General features: G+C 42.2%; 1 protein-coding gene across 12 annotated transcripts in view; it reads left to right on the top strand.

The window, feature by feature from the left end:
- Positions 1-20,692, top strand: part of KALRN (kalirin RhoGEF kinase) — a 484,636-nt gene that overhangs the window by 365,374 nt on the left and 98,570 nt on the right. The gene's annotated exons all lie outside the window — the stretch shown is intronic.

The following is a 20,692-nucleotide window of genomic DNA, read 5'->3' as shown; positions in this document are numbered from 1 at the left end:
ATTTGAAGTCAAGAAAAGCACCTCACTGTTCACCAGGTGAATATCTGGCTCTGACCCTCTCATATCTCCTCATCACATCCAGCCTTTCAGGAATCCATTGGCTGCTCAGGGTTTTGTTTCAGCAGGAGCAGGATTTGCCTCCAGCCTTTAAATAAGCCACTTTCCCTGTGAGGGGGGAGGTAAAAGAATAAAAATAGTTAAGTAAGAACTGGGCTGAAGCGGATGTCTTTTAAACAAATATACAATTTATTTTCCATCTGCTGGTTCCCAGTCCTTGATTGCTGTGAGAGAGAAAGAGAAGAGCAGGAGAACCAGGATGTGCTCCCCAGGTGTAGATCTGAAAGGTGGCCACTTGCATCCATAAACCTGGAATTTTTGTTGATAGGAGCAATACAGTTACTGCTAAAATTGATCCTAATGAATGTGTTTCTTTGCTTTTCTTAATGTTATAACTGAATAGTTCCCCAAATAATTCTTCTGGGCATCCCATCGCTATGTAAAGACTATGGCCAAGTGGCTTAATAGGATAAGTACTTTGTAAAACAGCTCTGTAATATTTTAGTTGTCTCTTTTCATTTCAGTAACAAGCATAAGGGAAGCTAATGTCCAGTACACAGGCATTTGCAATCACCATTAATGGAGATAATTCCCCTCATGGGAAACAATAAAAAATACCATTGCAAGAGGTAGAACTTTGCATTTTCGTCACAACAGATTGTGTCTCTCTTGCTAAATTTCTTTGTGTTCTAGAGGAGACAGTAAATCTGGCAAATTTTAATTGTAATGATAAACTCATGATGGGGGACAGGAGGGGTTTCTGAGTTTCCCAAGACAGCATCTGTATGATTGAGGAAAATGAAATAAAATCATGGCAGCTATTAGCATTTTTAGTGAGTTTGAAATGAGTCCTGAATGATGGCAGAATTAAGAAGAGTTTTTGCCTTTTTCACATTATCATCACTAACAGAAGAGGTCTCACTTGCTGTGTGTTCTATTTTGATGGTAAATCCTGTCCTAACAAATATGCTGACAAGCTGTAAGAGAGCAACTGACTTCAATTACATGGGAGATCTGTCTCGTGTTCCATATCCATAGATCTCAGACTACTGCAAAGCAGTCAGTGTCAATTTATGGCTGAGAGAACCAGGTCACAGAGCAGCCACGTGATCTGCCAGAGCTGCCCAGCATGAGGAGAAGTCCTGTTTCAGTCCTACTTCATGCCGAATCCACTGGGCACCCTTTCTTATGGGTGATCAATGGGCAGTGCTTCTTGATGTTGGTTGTCAGGTTTGTGGAGTCTGCAAGACACCATTGCTCCACCAGGGGCTGAGAGAATCTCTTGCAGACTTCTTCTGAGGTACTTCATGTTTTTAAGGAAGCACTGGGCAAAGCTTGGTTTGACACTTTATACATCTGAGTCTTTAAATATAGCAAGAACCTTTTTTTGTTTGTGGAAAGTTTTTTGGGAAAAAACCTCTCAGGGGCTGAATGCCAGGTTACAAATGAAATGTGCTGTAAGAATGAGAACATGAAAAGGAAGGAGAAGCCTTTTAAAAAGCCTATTTAATGTTATTTCTTCTTTCTTTTCAAAATGCAAAAGCAGCTTGTGGTGCTTAAAAGTTCTTAGAAACTGGTTTTCATGTCTTTAAAATATGCAGCAGTGGAGATTAATACATTGGTTTGGATTTTAATGAGTGAACCTTGGATTTGAACATTTGCTGCAAACTCTTCTATTTAAATGCTTTCTTATTTATGGCACCATGCTTAGAATGTTATGCATAGCATTATCTGACTATTAACTCGTGACAAGATGGATTTTAGGATTAAATATATTGTGAGCAATCCTTTTAAATTGCTGGAGCCGAAGGGGTTAGGAGTGTAGGAGTGTTAGATTATCCAGCTGCAGCCATTCCCCCTGCACAGCCTTGTGATAGGTTACAGGGGTTCTGGTGGCTGAGCAGGAGGGAAGAAGTCGCTGGAAGCAGCTCGGACTGCACATCCTCAAGTCACCACACAGGGTAGGTGACCAAGCTCTTTCATGAGCAGCAGGCAGAGAGAGGGAATGGTAGCCTTGATTTAGCACAATATAAGCTCCATGCTGAGCCTATAGTTACTGTCCTTTGAAATCAGCCAGATTTGAACCTTTTGTGCTTAGTCGTGATTGCTCTGGTGAATTTTTTGCTTTGCCCACCATTATGAGGTAGCGCAACGTGCTAATGTAAGTGATTATTCCAGGAGCTCTTTGAGGGTCAGCATGTTTCCATTGTGTGACTGGTCCCAGTGATCTTTTTGGTGCAGGAAAATAGATGATTTCTCTTTTCTTCAACTGCAATGTAGCAAATATAGAATTCTCTCATGGTAGAAGTGTTGTGTTAGAACGCACATACGAGCTGTGTGCATTCAGCTGCCTCTCCCACCTGTGCAATCCCACCTCCACTTTTGGAAACTAATTCCAGGCCAAACCCTGTCCCTTTTAAGCACGCGAGGACTGGCTTTAGTGGGGCCTGAATTGGTGAACCTGCTCTCAAGCAGGTTATTGCTTTGAAACAAGAGAATGTTATGAGCCTCCCATTGGCTTTGAGCCAACACTAGTCTTTTATTCAAGCAAGGAAGAGTCATGTTTTTGGATCCAAAGATTAAACATTTCCTTCCTGCTGTCACACCTGTTTCCATTGAATAGTTCTGGCTGCATGAAGAGCTGCTACAATTTACAGTCAGCTGTTTGTTGGAACAAGGCATCCTCCCTCCCATACACACCTTTCCAGCTTCCGCTGAAGTGTGTTCCTGGGTGATTGAGTCTTATGCAAACAAACTCTTGACTGGGTGATCATTTCCTTACCTCTTTCTCATATTCATGTGTTATTCCCCCATCTGCTGCATAGTGTGCTGTGGTTTACTCCAGCTTCAGTTTTTTTAAAGAAAAAAATGAAATTTCCTGTCCTTCATTTTTTCATATATCTAGATCGAACCTCAGTGTTGCCAGGGACTTTGTTCACTGATGGTGGTTAGTCAAGGAATTGTTTTTGTCCCACCATCTAGTTTTAATTTTAGTCAGTTTTTTGGCTGGATAACTGGCCCAGTTATTCGGGTCGATATGTCTCCGTTGTATCAGGCAAATATATAGAGTTTATCTTATTACATTGACTTCAAATACAGCAGAAATCAATGTCAACTTGAACGTCACTGTTGGGTGAGGCTTTTATGTTAACAGAATGGAAAAGGAACAGGAAAAGGGAAGACAGTAAAGACTGAGTTGCTCAGTTCCACAGAAATGAAATCAGGAGGGTGTGACCTTTAGTAGGAAAGAACTAGCAGAAGGAGAAGGAATCACATGAACCTGTCTCTTATGTCAGTGGATAAATTGGGTGTGTTTCAGCACAAGGGGTAATGGGGAAAAGTGATACTGTGACTTTCTTGTCTGTTGTGTAGGCTTGAACAGTAGTGTCATTGTTTGGTCTGATGTTGCCTGTAAAATGGAGAACTCAAGGTGCTTGTGAAAGCTCTTTGGTCTGATTGCTGAGGTTGTTATTTTGCAAAAATCAGAAACACTCTCAGGCAACGTGCTTGGATAGCAAGAGGTAGGAATGAGGCATGGTGCCTAAAGTGCAAATGGTGGGGAGCAGGAGAAGGGGAACATCAATAAAGCCTAGGGACTGAGATGGGGAAAAAACAGGAAGTGAGGCATGTGGAACAGCCCCAGGCAGTGGCTGGGTGCTTCTCACCTGGGATCGGGTCCACAGCCCATTGGGACTGGTTGTGCCCAGCTGGCCAAATGGGTCTTGCTTTTCTGAGAGGAGCCTGGTGAGAGCAGCCCATGGCGAGGGGCCTGGTGGGACCCAATTGTTGGCTGCAGCTGAGGAGGAATCTGACAGTCCCCAAAGATACCAAGGAGCCTGTTGGCTGAGATTCCTTCTCTAGGAATGAGACAGCATCAGTTAAAGATGCTCTAGGTGCTGTTGTGCTAATGTCTTTCCCAGATGAGTAGGAGAAATGACTGGAAATATTGTCTTTTGGAGTAGGTTCCTTGCAAGCAAATTACATACCATGAGTAATGAATGCATTTGACAGCAGAGTTTTTGATTTTACAACACATTCATAACACCTTGGAGCACTTAGTACCTTGTTAGCCCAATTAGCATACTCTGAAATTGCCAAGGCAATCTGAACAGCTATTAGTCACATGCCAAACTATCCAAGATCATGCTTTGTTATTACTGCAGAGGTAGCTAGGAGTGGATTGGGAAAGAAGCAGCTTTCAACGTAGAAATGCACAGACAACTGGTTACAGTAAAGCCAAATAATACTGAATCAGAAATTAATACAATAAAACAAGCCATCATACCATAGACTGGCCTGCCTCATTGGTGCTTTAGTAACTATAGTGTGTGAGTGGAAGTTGCTTATCCTGAAGCTATAAAAAGAGCCCTACGTGATTTGTGCTGAGCAATGCTGACGGTACCACTCCAGCCTGGATGCTGTGCAGGTTGTTTCTAACATGGCCCAAAAAAGGAGCACAGCTGCAGCCTGCAAGTAATCAGACATGCACCTACACCTGACTTAACGTCCTGGCATTGAGCAACTTCAGATTATACCCACTGTGAGTCATTTCCAGTCTCCTGGGTTCAGGGCTAACATTAAAGTGCAGTTCACCTCTCAGGAACAGGTGATCCTTGACCTTTGTTGCAAGACAGCTTTTAATGGTGTTAATGATGTTAATGTAATGGGACAGTTTGGTCCTGTCCAGGAGGAACAGGACCAGGGATCTGTGTCACAAATTGGCTGCATTAACACGTCCATTAGGGAGCTGCTTTCCAAATCTGTTCAAGTTTCCATGGCAGGATCTCTTATGCTAGAAAAATGTCTAAGCTACAGCAGCAAAGCTGGTATGGTTCTACTGACATAGGAAGGGGTATCTGTGTTCCTGCATGAGATATAAATAATACAAAAGATCCTGAGAAGCTTTCAGAAATTGAATTTAACCTAAAATAAAAACAGTAAGAGGATTCATAAGTGTCAGCTCATTCCACCTCACCTGTGAGCTGACAAAAACATTGCAGTTTTCAAAATCTGCTGTCTCATTTGTAGTTGATACCACTGAGTTGCATACCTGGAATATTGGCTCTAGGAATAACTATGACATGACAAATAAAGAGCACGAGTTGAGTTAATGATGTATTAAACCCTGTTTATGTAATTAATGCAAGTTAGCACCTGTTTATAGAAAATAAAATTTAGCTAGCTTGATTTTTTTAATGAGGTTATAATTCAGCTAATAGACGAAATAGTGATAGATTTTTGGGGGTGTTTGATGTGGGCCATGTGATATTTTTATTAAAAGAGCAGAACAATAGAAAATAAACATGTCATGTATTAAATGATGGAAATCTGGCTAGTTGACAGATACAGATAAAATGGAATTATTACAGGGCAGGCAACTTTGTAGAGAAATCCTGAAGAGACTTACCCTTACCTTTACCTTTGTGATAGGAGAAAGTTTTTTACTTAGTTTTCTAAGGTAACTTTTTCTTTCATGTTTTCCACATCTATTTGTGTTCTGCCCTCTAACAACTTTAGTACCCATTGGACAAATTTCAAGCAATTTGGCAGAAGCTTCTGATCTCAAAAATCATTTCTGTGGAAATCAACATAAGGATAGGGAGAGCAACCAAGAATTTGCTCTAATTAGAAGAAATGTAGTAGTATGAACACATGTATTTATGGACACACACATTACTAGAGACCTCATCTCATGGCTGAGAGATGCTTGACCTTCCGGAAAAGCTTCTACTCTAGCTGGAGACTGACCACACAGCCCAGATCTGTGGGAAGCTGGCCTGTGCTGGGTCTCTCCATGGGGATTACCAGTTATGCATGAGAAGCCAAAAAAATTAAAAGTATGTCACTAATGCCTGCAGCTGGGTGAGCAGTCAGGAGCAAAAAGAACAGGCTGCTGATACAAATAGCTTGGTTGGCTTTCCATAGGTAAACAGGGCCAGCCCTAACACCTGCAGATCTCACTGGCATGGAGGGAAGGACATGAGTCACTCTTTTAGGCTCATGGTCAGTAGTGGTGTTGAGAAGGCTGGTGACTTCCCCAGCACTGAGGTGGCTTTTCTCTCACTAGAAATGTGCTGATCCAAACAGCATGTTTCTTGCAAAAAATAACCATTAGTTAAATGTAAGCTTGTACTCGATCTCATAAAAATGTGACTGGCACTACCCTTGTTTCCAAGACTCGGAAGAGATATAGGAGAGTGGAGTTGTCCAAGTTAAACATTGGACAAGAAAGAGAGTTGGGAGTTAGAACAAAGATCATGCATGTCCCAGAACTTCTGTTAGGTTATTTTACCTTCCATATCTGTATGTTCCCATTTTTAAGTGGCAAACCAATCCATGCAAACATAAAACCAGCACCTTTCTTATGTGAAGGTTTGTAACAGCTTGGGGCACTCAGCACTCCTGAGACACAATTATGGTCTGCTCCATTGCTAACGCTTCTGGATTTTAATTATTTTGCAAACGCATTTGTAGCAGCATATACAAGAGCAACAGGGTAATAATAACAATAAAGCTATGTTGTGTTTTTGGTATAAACTTTTTGGTTTGGAGTTTACAATTTATGTGTTCTGGAACTGGATTACTGCCTTATAAAACAATGCAGCAGCCTTTTCTCAGTTAGCCATCCATTTTTATTAGGGTCCTCTATAGAATGCCTGCAATAATATTTTAAAAGTGGACAAGGTTCATTATTTCACAACAAGTGACTAGCCAAGACCATTATTATTTTTATAACAGCCAGGCTTTCTGTTGAAATACAGTTTGGATTATAACCTTTTCTTCCTTCTCCCTCTTTCTTTTTTCTCTATCCAAAGCCAAGATGTGCAATTGTTCCTTTTCAGATTGCTTTTCCACTCCCTTACAAAACATGTAGTTTTCTGTGAAATGGATGGATTATAATGGGAACAGATCAGTGATAATGCATTGCTGGAATACAGCTATCCCCAAGAGAGCTTATAATAATATCCAGTCTTCCTAAGCTTTAAAATCTGCAGTTTGGACAGCCTATAGCTCTAATATGGAATCTAGCTCTGAATTTTCCCTGCACTTAAAATTCTTTGATGCTCAATTATTGTTTGGGTTCTGCCCTCCCTGTCATGTTGCCATGGCAACTTCCTTGCATAAAATCCTGTGCTCAGACAATACAGCCCCTGCTTTATAGAGGGGCTCTGGGCTCAGAAAAGTTGAAATTGTTGTTCAGAGAGATTACTGAAGATTAATGACTGTGCTTTGAGTGCTGCAGAGCAAATTTCTGAAAATCATGGTAATTAAATAAAAAAGGCATGCAGGTGGTGTGTTCGAGTCAGGAGTGTTGACACCTGCTGGGAGCAGTGGAGTTACAGTAAATCTATAGTAAAATCACCTGTGGGTATTATTCCAGCATATAGTTTCTTCATGCTAAATAGCTACGGTGCATAATTAGCTGTGGTGGTTTTCTGTCGCCTGTTCTCTGGTTGTAAAAGGAACACCCTCACCAGGGTTCCCCACTGGGGCTGGCATGGGTTGGTGTGTCCTGGGCTGGTGCTGTGTCCTGGGCTCTGTCAGCCCAATGGGCCCCTTGATGAGGCCAATGCTCCATTTCCTGCCACTGGCCTGTCGTAATTCCGTGGGCACGTTAGTGGTTGTAAGGAAGATGAAAACAGAGCTGCAAACTGCTCGTGCTGAATCATAAACCAGGATGTGTTTCATGAGCCCGTTAAGCACATGCCCCTAATGTTAAGCATATGCTGAGCTCTGTTCCACAGGAATAGAGTTAGGTTAAATATGTGTTTTTAAGACCTGCACTGGTTTGAAGGTCTTTAGAGTTGTGAACCTCCCTGGGACAATGAATTAAATATGTTGATTAAATTTGCAAAAGTGTTAGGTATTTTCATGTTCAGTAATAACATCTTCAATATTACATACAACATTAGTTGTAAGCAGCTGTCATGCAGCAGGATTTAAAATAATCTTAATGGGAGTCAAGGCATTTTGTCTTCCCCAAAAACAATAGCACAACCTTGGTTTAGACTTTGCTTCCCTCTGAAGGTGAGCAGTACTCCTTGGGATAGCCTCCAGAATCACATCTGTTTGAGAGCAGTACATTACAACCTTGTGTTACTAAAACACGCATACTAGGAAAAGCCTAGCTTAGGAAAAAATCTCCTGTATTCTGAAGGGATACAAATATTAACTCAAACCAGATGCATAAAGGCTAGGGACATCTTTGTTCACTACAGCAGGTCTTTCAAAATCTGTTTCATCTCTTATGTCTGCCACATTAAGATCTCTGTTTGCAAACATTGAGAAACCTGCAAGTATGGGAATTAATGAAAAATCTTAAAGTGTCAAGCAGGAGAAATGCATGCAGTCTGAAAGGGAACAATAATTCGTTTTGAGATCTAAACCTGTTTTTAAATTAGCTGTTTGTATGTTAACTTCCTCAATTCAGAAGCTTAGTCATCTGAGTCAGTGAGTTAGTTAGCCCTTGGCTGAAGTCTAGTCATTGTAGGAACAAGAGGTAGGGGAATCAGTAGTCCTAGAAGATCCATAGGAACTATACCCAAGAAGTTGAATTTAGCATCAATCCCAGTGCTTAAATATAAAGGGTGGCTGTTTTGATGCACAGGGCAGGAACCCTGCTGGTGCCAGCATGGCAGAGAGGCTGGTAGGGTTGCACAGCTGTAGGGAAGTGTATTTTATTGCTCCTTGGTGAACCTTTGGATTTGTTTCCATATCCAGGACATGATCCTCTTTGAGGGCTGCTGGGTTCTCCCTTGATGAAGTGAGAACAGTAATGTTGATGATAAATAAATTTGTACCTCCAAATTTGCTAACTTGTTGTTCATGGCCAGAATAGTCCATTGTTCTCCTGTTTGTGGTGAGCTGCAGGCCTGGGGTTAATTGCAGCAAAAACCTAAGAAGCATTCAGGCAGCTGGGCCAGCCTTTTCCACTGGGGTTATTTCATGTCAATTGCTGCAAATTAGACACATATAAAATTTATAATGTGTGGGTGCCTGTGCACAAAAATTTAACTTCCTCAGTATTTACAGAACATAAAACAGTCCTCCTTGTTTAAGGCTAGGATGAACACTTCTGTCACATTAGGAAAGGCGACCTTATTTCATTCTGCAGCTGCTATTTAAATTCTACAAGATCTCTTTTAATCTTAGGCAAAGTTCAAAATGAGATGTTTCAAACATCTGCTTACTATTACAGGTCATGCCTGCTAGTAGAGGTAATAAATTACAGCCGAGAAGAGAATTAAATGCCTTAATAGTGTTTTTTGTTCATTCCTTCAAAGTTTGTCCTCTTTCAGCGTTATGTGTTCTCTTTTTGAGCATGGTAGTCAGCATGCCTACAAATAAGATTGTGCTGTGGGTGAGGTGGGTGGGATCACAGTGGGATGAGGGTGACACCCTCTAGTTTAAGTAGGGGGAAAAACAGCACACAAGTTAGTTTCTCTATTTCAGAGCAGAGGGAAATCTAAATCAATCACGGAAGCGCACCCTCTGCGCTTCGTGCCAAAAACAAGGTGGGTGGGTCTAGCAGAACATGGGAGAGAGGGCATTTCAATTTCCTCCAAAGAGGAGATAACAGATCAGCTTTCTTGTTTGTCATGGAAACCTTTTGTCAACCCAGTAACAATGACGTCAAGGTGGCAGTGGCACAGAGACTGGGTTAGTTAATGTAGCATACACCTGTTGAGCTGCCAGAGGGGAAGGTATGTTGGCTTTTGCATTTTCCGTCCCTGATTCTAAACAACTTTGGTGAAGGTTTAAAAAGTGTTATTCAAGTCCCAAGGCAGTTTTCCTGAGCTGTAGCAGATTCCTACCGTAAGCAGGTGATGCTGGAGCTTTCACTCAAGGAGAAATCCTACTAAAAGCCATTTATTCAAGCAGTGCCATTCCCTCCTCTTTTGGGTATTCTTTTAGAGGGTGGGGAGAGCAGATTTGTTCTTCAAAAGAATAGCACCAAATTCCTTCAGTGTGTTTGCTTTGCTTGGGAGGAAAGGCTCTGCTGGTGTTTACCAAAGGAGTTTTTTAGAAACACTTCTATAAAAAGTGAACCCCAAATTTACTGTGCCAGATCTATACCTGTAGATGTATAGCATTACACTGTAGCTCGTTTTTGGAATGACAGCTCTCTTGCCTGTTTCTCTGGTGGGTGCTATGCTTTTGTGTTTAGTGTTGTTGACTGGCTACTTTTTCATTTGTAAAGTGAGATTAGATCACGTTTTCGCTTCATTCAGTGTTGCTTGTGTGACTACCTTCCTATTTTTAGTAATCAAAAAGTTCTTTAACAATTCCTTAGAAATAAGCTTACTTATTTTCATGAGAAAAATGTGTAAACAGGGAAAGCAGTCCATCTTTTCTGCGCTGTTCGTGTTTACCAGCAAAATCACAGAAGTTGTGTTTGCAGAAGACTTTGAATCAGTTAAAGTGTTGCACTGTGTCAATAGTTGATGCAGGTTCTATTACTATGGGTAAAAAACGAATTTACTTTAGTTGAGTTTCTTGTTTATGGTAACACATGATAATTCTCTTAAATTAAATTGTGCCCTTGTTATTGCTAAACAGTATGCATAATACAAAATATTTACTCTCATATAGCTTGAAAGAGGAGAAGTAGGACCTATTATAGGGATGATGAGTCAAATTATATCGGGTTGCAAAGCAGAATTAAGGCTGAGAAAAAGAATGGCATAAAATGACATAAAGGGATCAGAAAAGGAAAATTGAGTCAACCAGTGTAAATGACATTTATTGTACAATTAGAATCCAACTGTATGTAGTGGTGCCAGTGAGTTGTAGAATTTTTTGCAAAGGAACCATCTGGGATTATAATTGTCCAAATAGCCAATGTTGATAACCCATGGTATCCTAATGGAGATGGATGATGTCAAATGGCTGCCAAGTTTCAAGGAGGTAGAAAAAATAATACTGGGCGATAAACGCTGTTTTCTGTAGAAGATGAAATCGTCCTTCATTTGAAAGAAATAAGTTTTAGCTACATTAGTATTGTTGCCATTGTGGTATGTGTAAATACTCTGGAGATATCTGTGAAGAACTATAATTCTCTTTGGCTTCAGTTTGGAAAATGTTGTACACTCATCTATATTTTTTCTTTACACTCATTACTGGTGATTTCAGCCTGACAGAAAGGTATTTCATGTGATCTAAAGTCTCTGTAGTATCATTCAATTTTATTTGTGACTTTCTCACTGGAAGGCCAGAAAACGGCATTATAGACATTTTGAAATGAGACTCTTCCTAAGTTCTCATTACCACTGAAAGGTTACCTGCCCCCCAGGGAAGGGGTCAGTCTCAGAGACTGGCACATCTCCTGCTGCCACCTCTCAGCAAACTGCAAGTGTCCCCTCTGCCCCTGCCCTCTGTGGGGAGCAGCAGGAGCAGGGCAGTGGGAAAGGCTGTCCTTGGGGAGCCCAGGAGCTTCTCAGCTCAGGCGGGGAGCAGATGCTGTTGCTGCTGCAGCTGGGCAGTGATGTGCCAGTGACTAAAACCCTCTGTCTGTCTGCCAAGAGTGAGCCTGCCTCTGAATACTGTGTCCCCTGAGTTTTCTCTCTGTTTCCTGCAGGGGCTTTTTAGACTCTCTTTGGTTTTTTTTCCCATGCCTCAGTGGTGCATATTACTGACAAGAATACCTTGGGTATAGGAGAGAGGCAAATTAATTTATCTGCACCTTGGAACAGTTCAGACATTAGTTACAGTACAATATGGAGCATTGCAATAAAGGGTCCCTTTTTTGCAGGAGGGACAGAAGGGGGACCAAGAAAGAGGAGAAGGAAACATTGCAGGCTGGGATAAGTTCGGTATATTAAATAGGGTTGCTTTAATAGGGTCACTACTTACTAAGGCCTTGTGAACTCTGAGAAGGAAAGATGATTTACATTGTGTTTTCATTATTTTCTTGCAGAAATTTATCATTGAAAGAGCCACCACCTCATAACCATAGTGTTAGGTGTGGTGATGCAACAATAAATTCCTATTTCATCCCGTAAAGGCTAATTCATTCTCTTCTACTTCAAGTGTGTTTTCCCTTCACTTAAGACTCATTCTGGAAAACAGAGCATTTCAGCAGTTTCTGCTTTAGATTGGGTGGGGATTAATGAGGTTTGAACACACAGCTCTGCTACTGTATTGCTTGGGATAGAGGAAATTATTATTTATCATTCTTTTATTATGAAAGGAAACAGATGTTTATGCCAAAAGTCTTACAGCATAGATGATGTAATAGTGAATTCATAAAACAGAATTTGTTAAGGGAGCCTAATTCTGTCACTGAAAAAGGAAATATTCAGCCAAGGAAGTACCCTGTTGGATATTCAGGTTAAGTAGGTGGGATAATACCATGTTAATTGCTACAGGCACAAGCATGGCAGGCAGGCTGTGGATGTAAGAGTAATAAGAAGTGGAGTTGAAGCAAGTGCAACAAAGGTTAACAGTTTTTTCCCTAATTTTAAGATTCTCCAGTATGCAGTTTGAGAATCTGATCTCAAAGTGAATTAAAGTTGTGTGTGGGAATTGCTCAGTTTCTTTACCAGGTTGTTTATCAGCCTGGCTGGTTATCACTGCTGGTGTTCACCATCTTCCTTTGTTTAGCCCCAGGTCCCTGTGTTGCCATCTGTCCTCCATTGCTGCAGCCCCAGTTCTCCCGGAGCCCTATCACTTTCCAGAGCCTCTATCCCTTTCCAGAGCCTCTATCCCTTTCCAGGGCCTCTATCCCTTCATGCATGGGCTCCTGTTGTCCGTCTCTCCTGAACATAGGGTGCCACAAAACCCCTTGCCATTCAAGCTGAAATAAAACAACTCAGAGCCACTGTCAAACACTATGGATTCGCTGTCTTTCTTAAAGAGAATTTCTTACAGTTTATCTTTTTTTTCCCAGCTACTAGCAAAAAATCAAATGTGGTTCCCCTGAGTACATATCTTTATATCTGCCAATTCAGGATAAGATGGAGATTTAGTCAAGGATTTGCAAAAGAAACCCAAAGGAAGCAGTGTCCAATTCACACTGAACTTCGCTGGCTTCAGGCTCTGTCCCTTCCCAGCAGCAGCTCTATAACTGAGCTGCCCTGGACATGTCCTCCACATGGCTTTAGAGACACACTGGATATGCTAATGACAAACATTAAGTGTACTTGGATCTCAGGCTAAAAATGTTATACTTGGCTACCAAAATCTTTTGTTCTTCCTGGACAATCTTGCATTACACGTTGTTAAATATCCTGAGGATGTTTTAAGCTCAGGTCATATCACCCTCCTCTGCATGCATTGAGTGCAAAAGAGAAATGTGGGTTTAGGGAACAAAAGAGCACATGTATGAGTGTTGTGGATAAAGGCAGACTCTGTGTTTCACTCTGTGAAAACTGAGACCTCCATATTGGCTGAATTGAGTCCAGGAAGAACAGAAATGAACGTATTCATCCAGGAACAATTTACATGTAACAGTGATTGCACAAGCCAGAGCATTTTATTGAAAGTGTCTTCAGGGAAAGAAATTAAGCAGGAGCTGGGAATGTGCTTATCAATAAACCTTATTATTCTGCTCAGCCTTTGATAAATGAACCTAGCAAGTTCTTTCAGGCTCCTCTCAGTCTTCTACTTGTTTGTGCTGGATTTCATTGATTCATATTTAGCTCTCCCTGATAATGTGACATGACAGCAAATGTAAATGACAGAGTCAATGAGCATTTCCTTTCAGTTGAAACAAAGCAAGTAAGATCAACTATCAAACTCTTTGGATTTACATTCTTTGAAATAGAATTTATTACCTTGTTAGAAACTAAAACAAAACACACCAAAAAGAAAGTATGCAACCATTTTTTATTATTGTAGTTAAAGAAAAAAATTTTATGGGAGGAGTGTCCTTTGGGCATGCTTCAGTCAACTCTATCAAACAGAGCGGCCAGAAATGATAAAATTCAAAACCTGCAGCTGCTGGTTCCTTTGGGAGTCACATTACAGTAGTACAAGCAACAATCTTTCATTTTAGAAGGGAAGCATATGACTGCAGCCAAAGGCCTCTCAATGCTCTTTTAGGTAAGCTGATGTTCATAAAGGCCATTGTAATCTCTTGTGCTGCTCAGGTTTTAGGCGATATTTTCATTTCATAATACTGTTTCTGTGTCCACTGAAAACATCTGCTTAGACGTGCCAGGCTCGATTGTGCACACTGTTACATCACTTGGGAAGTGAGGTCACCTCAAGTAAATGGCAGTATTATGGGAAGGGAAAGAAAACCCCAGGATTTAACTGTTGGCACTCAAGCTGCAACCCGTCATGGGTTGAAGATCCTGCAGCAATGCTGGAAAGGCTCAGAGGGTGCAGTGGGCAAGGCAAGCAATAGGGAGGACTCAAACACAAGTGGTCATGTCTCCTTTTTCCTCAGTGTAAAACACCATCTGAGGGTATTGGCATGCAACGGATTTGCAAACTCTCCTGCTCAAGGTCGGCTGTGCTTCAAGCAGAGTTCAGCCTATCTGCAGCAGCAGTGGCCTGGGTTTATGTGGTGATTAATGGCAACACTGAGCTGAAGCAGATCATTAGGATGCCCTCAGCCATCACACATTCTTTCAGCCTGAAGCCTGCCTGGCACCCAGCACGTTCTAACAGTCATGTTGATCACTTGTGCTGGTTTCTCTAGCGTGCACTAAATCCCTCTGAAAATTCACTGTCTTCAGTGTGACATTTGCAAGGGGAAAAGGCGCAGGAAAATGTGCCAGCCAGGACCAGGTCTTCCTTTAGTGGCTTGGAGATGAACACCACTCACTGTCACCATTCCTCTCAATGTGTTTTCTGTATTCACATCTGCATTTCCCTTTATGTTTTATTAAACCAACCTAGTACTAAAAATCATGCAAAGCAACTTGTCCAAATCCACCTTGGAGTTAATTTTGGGCCTAAGGCCCTGATTTATAGTAACAGGACCTAGGGACCAATAATAAGAAAGAAAAATAGCAGCTATTAAATCTGTAAAAGGAAACAACTTGGAAATGGAGAGGGATGCGAAGCTGGTCTCTCCAGCAGTGGCAGAGGGGAGTCAGACTTACAGGACCATACGGCTTAGACATAGTTTAAATAATCTCCTCCAATTAAAAACAAAGCCAGTTTTATGTCAGACATCTGTTCGGTGAATTCATCAATTTGGGCAAAAAAACCCATCAGGGGATATTTTAAGTACTTCATTGTGGTTTTGGTTTCTCTGTGCAGATCCTCACCCGTTTTGAGGGGCTAATATCCCTGAAGGAGGACTGCTGTGGTTTCCTATGATGCTACCAGGCATCAGGGCAGCCTTTTGTGTTTCTGTGTGCTGGGCTCCCCATCCATGTTGCCTTCAGATAGCCAGCATTCATTGCAGGGGGGGGTGTTTTAGGAGAGTCCAGAGCACCTGAGGCAGGTCAGTAAAGGTCAGCAGAGTGTCTGCTGGAAGCTGGGCATGGCTGTCACTGGAGAGGGTATCTATCTAAAGTAATCAGTCTTATTTGTGTCGAAACTACGGAGGTACTTGGCTACAGAATCCTGATTCTTGCATGCTGGCAGAGGTGAGAAAGAGAATATAAGATTATCCCTTTTCTGCCTTCAAGCCCTCACTTCTTATAGCAGGACTGGGAAAGCGTAGCTTTGAAGCAATCTACAACTTCTTGTCTTGAAAATGTCTGGTTTTTACTTGACAAGGGGAGGGAGATCTCTTGCAGGTATTGTTTGAAATTGTATCACTTTTCATAAGTCCATTAAAAGTATAACTGCAGACAGCAATGTACCTGTTTAAAATAATTATCTGGATTATAAGGGAAATGTAAGCTGGGGATATGTGTATTAAACAAATCTGATCTAGTGTACAAACTGAGATTTACTTTGTTCTAAAGCATCCCCAGGTGGCCTTATTGTGCTTTTTTTTATTGTTGTATCATTTGTCCCCTTCCCAAGGGGGCACCTGAGGTTTCTCCTCAGGTTATTGTGAGCCCTTGTTCACAGTTCTTCAGGTAACTGTTTACCTTTTGGTGTCATTTAAAAGCTGAGGTGGTTAATTAAGGACCTAATTATTTCCTGATGTTGCTGTCAGGGGATCTGTAGGTTTCTTGCTGAGAAACAAATAGTGGGGGGATCATACTCAGCTGGGAGCACTGTGGAGGGAACAAGGCTTCTGCAAGATTTTTTGGTTTCTCAAAATTCTGCTCAGGGCAGAATGCACCAGTTAGATAAAGACAGATGTGCACATAACCCAGCCTTTGCAAGGGCTCATTTTCTTATCCCTTGTGTTTCTAAAGCTTCTATCAGACTCAAATCCTCCTTTTCCACCAGTACCAGGTATGTGATGCCAGCAGCTGGGTTTCTATTTTAAACTCATCAGCTGTGAAGAAAGACTTTTACTGTGCACACTTGCCTCTGCTGCTTATACCTGAAGGTGTTTCACAGAGTTCCTGGCCAGAATACATGATCAGATTTTGTGTACTTGCTAGGAGTGTCTCGGGAGTTGGTGTCTGATGAATCATCTGTGACTGGAACCCTTGATCCCCTGGTTCAAAATTGTGCCAAACATGAAAGAAAACAGCTAGTCAGCTCCCTGATTTCAGTCTATTCTTGCATTTTTATTAACCCTGGGTTGGCTGTGGCTGCAAAAGACAGCAGGTAGGGTTTACCTTGGAGGGTTTCAGCCATCTGTCTTGCTTACCCTCCAAAACTAAAGGGTTTTGGAGCCAGATGTTCCGGCTGTGTGTCACTGAGGAGCACAGATGATATCTGCTCCGTTTTGTGCTTCTCCAAGGAAGGGAAAGGAATGGAATTTGGGTACCAGCTCTCTGAGCCAACTGCCATGAGGAAACCTTCAGATCAAACACAGGCATGCTCTGGTTCAATTTGTTGAGTGAAACAAAGTGAATCTGCTTTTCTTTATCTTCAAAAGCATTTTTTATAGTTAGAAATGCTGTTTCATTTGGATCGACTTTAGTCTTACTTTCTGGAAAAAAGGCTCCAGAAATAATTCAGACAGCTCCCTTCAAGCTGTTCTGCAGATGTCAGCATATGCCAGAGTCCAAAATCCAGCAGTCAGGATATGGTCGTCTAGTAGGGACTCCAGCAAGAGATGCTGGAAAGGTATGTGCTATTTGAGACAATAACACCAGATTTCCTTTGCTTTAGCACATTTACATGTCCCACGTGCCATCTGTGTCTTTTCTTCCTGCTGTGGAATGATTTGCTGTGTCTCTGTTTATAGTGCTGCATATCCAGATGCCTCTGGAAGAGCAAAGATGGTACCTTTGGCCCATTGGATGTCACCATTATCCCAGCCATGTGTTTGATTTATTGCCTAAATATGAACAGGCCTTCCCCTGAAACTGAAGCACTGTTCCTCTCTGTTCAGTCAGACAAAACAGAAAGAGTGGGAACCACCAGCTCCATCCTAATGGAAGATGGGTGGTGGGGCCTGAGGACTGAGAAGGACTCAGATGAGTCAGGCATTCTCCACTGAATTTTCAGTCCAGAGCAATTCAGTCCAGAGCAATGTTACTGACTCTAGTAGGTTGTTCCTGGTTAGCCCATGGCTCCTGAAATACAGCCTGTCCGCACAGAAACAGCCCTGAACAGATGCAGCAAAGCATTCACCAGCACTGCCAGAGCTCACAGCTCAGCATCCTTCAGAGCTGAGAGGCTTTAGAGTGAGAAACATGGGTAACTCAGAGTTCACACTCCAAAGAGAGCCTGTTATAGAGTAAAAAAACTAAAGCAATTCTCTAGCACTGGAATTCCTCAGAGGCTTTTTCTGAATTTGATCTCTCACTCTCTAAGCTCCCAGTAAAAAGAAAATCTCTATGAAATTACAGAAATTTTCACAAAGAACTCCGCAGGGGATAAGATTTCTCGTGTCCATCCCCCAGCTAAAGTGACAGCTTCTGGATTTATTTCAGTGCAGACAGAACCAACATCTAAGTGGTTTTATTCACTTTTTTAATCTCTTGATAAGAATGCAAATCCCATTCTTGCTCCTACTGCCTCTCTCACCCTCTTGAAATAGGCTGTTTATGGTGACTAAATGCTTCTATTCAAAACTGGCTTTCTTCCAAAACCAGACAGGCAGAAAGCCCAAAAGCAAAAGAAAACTAGCAATTTATATTAGGCTGTAGTGCTGCACCACACAGAATGCTTTGTTTAAACTAGCCAAGCCCCGTGTCCTCTTGAATAGATGTAAATAACCAGCTTGTGTGGATTTCCACAACAGTGTTGGCATATTTCAAAACACTCAAACAGACTTCAGACACCCACCTCCCAAATACCTGCTCACCCTGGTGGAGAGCTAACCATGCCCACTTTACTTTCACCTGGAGTGGATTTAGTACTATATAAGATCTGTTTTAGGGATCTGTTTGAGGGAAGGAAGGACAGCCTGTGACCTGGTAGGTGTTTTCCATCTGCACTATGATGATAAATATGCCTCTGGTGTTCAGTCTTTCTTCCTCTGGCTGCTGCTTTGTGGCTGAAAATGAAACAGGTGCACAGTGACCGTGCACACACACTGTGATTTAGGAAGGACAATCTCACGATAATCCTGCACTGACCAGCGTCTGCTGGCTGTTGGAACTGAGCTGGCTCCTGCTCTTGGAGCAGCCTGGATGCCCCCACAGCAGGATGTGACCATGCCTGGGATCATTTTGGTTGCTTGTACTTCACCCTCTTGTGGCTGATGGGCACTCGGGTGGGTGTTCCCAGGAGCAGAAGGGCTCATGTGAGTGACAAAGTTCACTCCCCAGAGTCTGTGTAGGATGTAAACTGCTCACATCGATGCTCTGAGGTTTGTGAGCAGCATCCTGCAGCAGAGAGGGGAGTTTCCAATGGCTGTGGCTGGGTCCCTGCTCACACCCGTGAGTGTGCAGGGCTCCACTCCAGCTCAGATGTGATCATTAGATTAGAACATCCTGATGAAAACATTTACACAGTAAATTTACACAGTGATGTTTCCTAACCCAGGAACACGTGAAGGCAGAGGATGGGAGATGGTTTGCTGATGGCAGGCACTGTGGAGACAGACTGGGGCTCCTGCCAGCTTCTCTCAGGACATGCAGCACATTCGCTCCAGACAGCTTGGGGCCCTCTTGCTTCCTCATTGCATTTTGCTCTTTGCTTCTACCATTTCCTTTTCTTCCTAATTTTAAGGCTGTTGCTTGCTGTGTAATTGGTTAGATCTGTCCCTGTGTCAGATCTTTCAGTTATGCCTTGTGCTCTGCAAAGGCATGTTGCATTGTTATTTTTATTTTAATGTGTCTTGTTGTGTCACATACAGATTAGAGTGCTGTCTGGGTTCTAAATATATCCAGTCAGTGGCTTTAATGGTGGTTTTAATCACAGGAATAATAAAAGTGAATGTTACATGGTAAAATGTGAAGGCATTTACCTGTGAAGTTCAACCTTAAGGGCATTCTCTATTTTCTTTCCAAAACAAGTGCAATATATATGAGAAACAAGCAGTCCATCAGTATTCCTATTTCCATGCTCCAGCATAGAGAGAAGCATGATATACTTCTCTAAAGCTGGAAAATTGTGTTCTAAAAACAAATTGAGGAACTAACTAACAGCTTGAGTGATCACTTAGTAGGTGCAATGATTTCTGTCATCGGGAATCAGATGTATTTGCATTATTCCTCAGTGGCTTACAAATTGTATATGTATTCGTTTATCATAAGTTTTCCAGAGAGATTACTTTGCTGTGGGTTAATTTGGTAAGAAAATGTTCTATGTGGTGTGGTGGTATGTAAGACACGGAACAGGCCTTGGAAATACTTGGAAGCCCTTGGGCAAAAGGAAGGAGCTCCTTTTTTGTTCTTTGGAGCTGGCACCTAAAAATGATCTATGGGCCCTCCCTGAGCTAACTGCTTGTACCTGCCACCTGCACCTACCTGTAAAAGGGAAACTGCTTAATTCCACCTGCCAAAGAGGGGCTCTTTCCTTGAAGCACTGGCTCCAGCCAGTCAGTTGGAGCATTTGGAAACCCTGTCCACATTTCCATCCAGCAGATACTTAAGGAGCAGATGATATAAATTCATATGTCTTCAGGGATAGTCAGGCCTCCAGGGAGCTGAGGGAAGTGAGCTCCCTCCCTCCCACTTCAAAGGTATGGTCTGAAGTCAGTGGGGCGAGAATCTCCCCTGCTGAAGAACTTGATCCCACCAGGTGCCCAGGAGCTCCTCCAGGGGATGATGACTTCCTGTTCTCATTACATTAAATTGCTGTTTTTAATGAATCAAAGAAAACAGGCACACGGGGCTGGATGGTACCCAAGGGTCATGGAGCACACCTGCCTCCTCTGGGATAACATTTACAGGTGTTGCCCAAATTGAAGCATCTGGTTGTGTCACTGATGTTTAGTTATTTTGGAAGGGATGACAAGGCCTGCCATAAACTGATGTAAGGTCAGCTGCCCCTCAGCCCCCAGTGAGGATAGCAGGGAGCTGCTTAGGGTAGTACGTCCCGGGCTGGTGCTCCCTGGGAAATGCCTTGTTTGTCCCAAGCTTTCCCAGGTGTCATCGTAACCAGGCCTTTTTCCCTGGAATATTCCTGGGCTGTTTCACCTTTCCTGCTTAAGCAATAAAAGTTACTTCTTTCTCAAAATACAATCTGAACCATCTGAAGAAAATTTTTT

This window comes from Corvus cornix, chromosome 7 (genome assembly GCF_000738735.6).
Source record: "Corvus cornix cornix isolate S_Up_H32 chromosome 7, ASM73873v5, whole genome shotgun sequence".
Lineage (NCBI taxonomy): Eukaryota > Metazoa > Chordata > Aves > Passeriformes > Corvidae > Corvus > Corvus cornix.
Note: the sequence above shows the minus strand (reverse complement) of the source record. Positions and strands in the feature narration are given on the sequence as shown.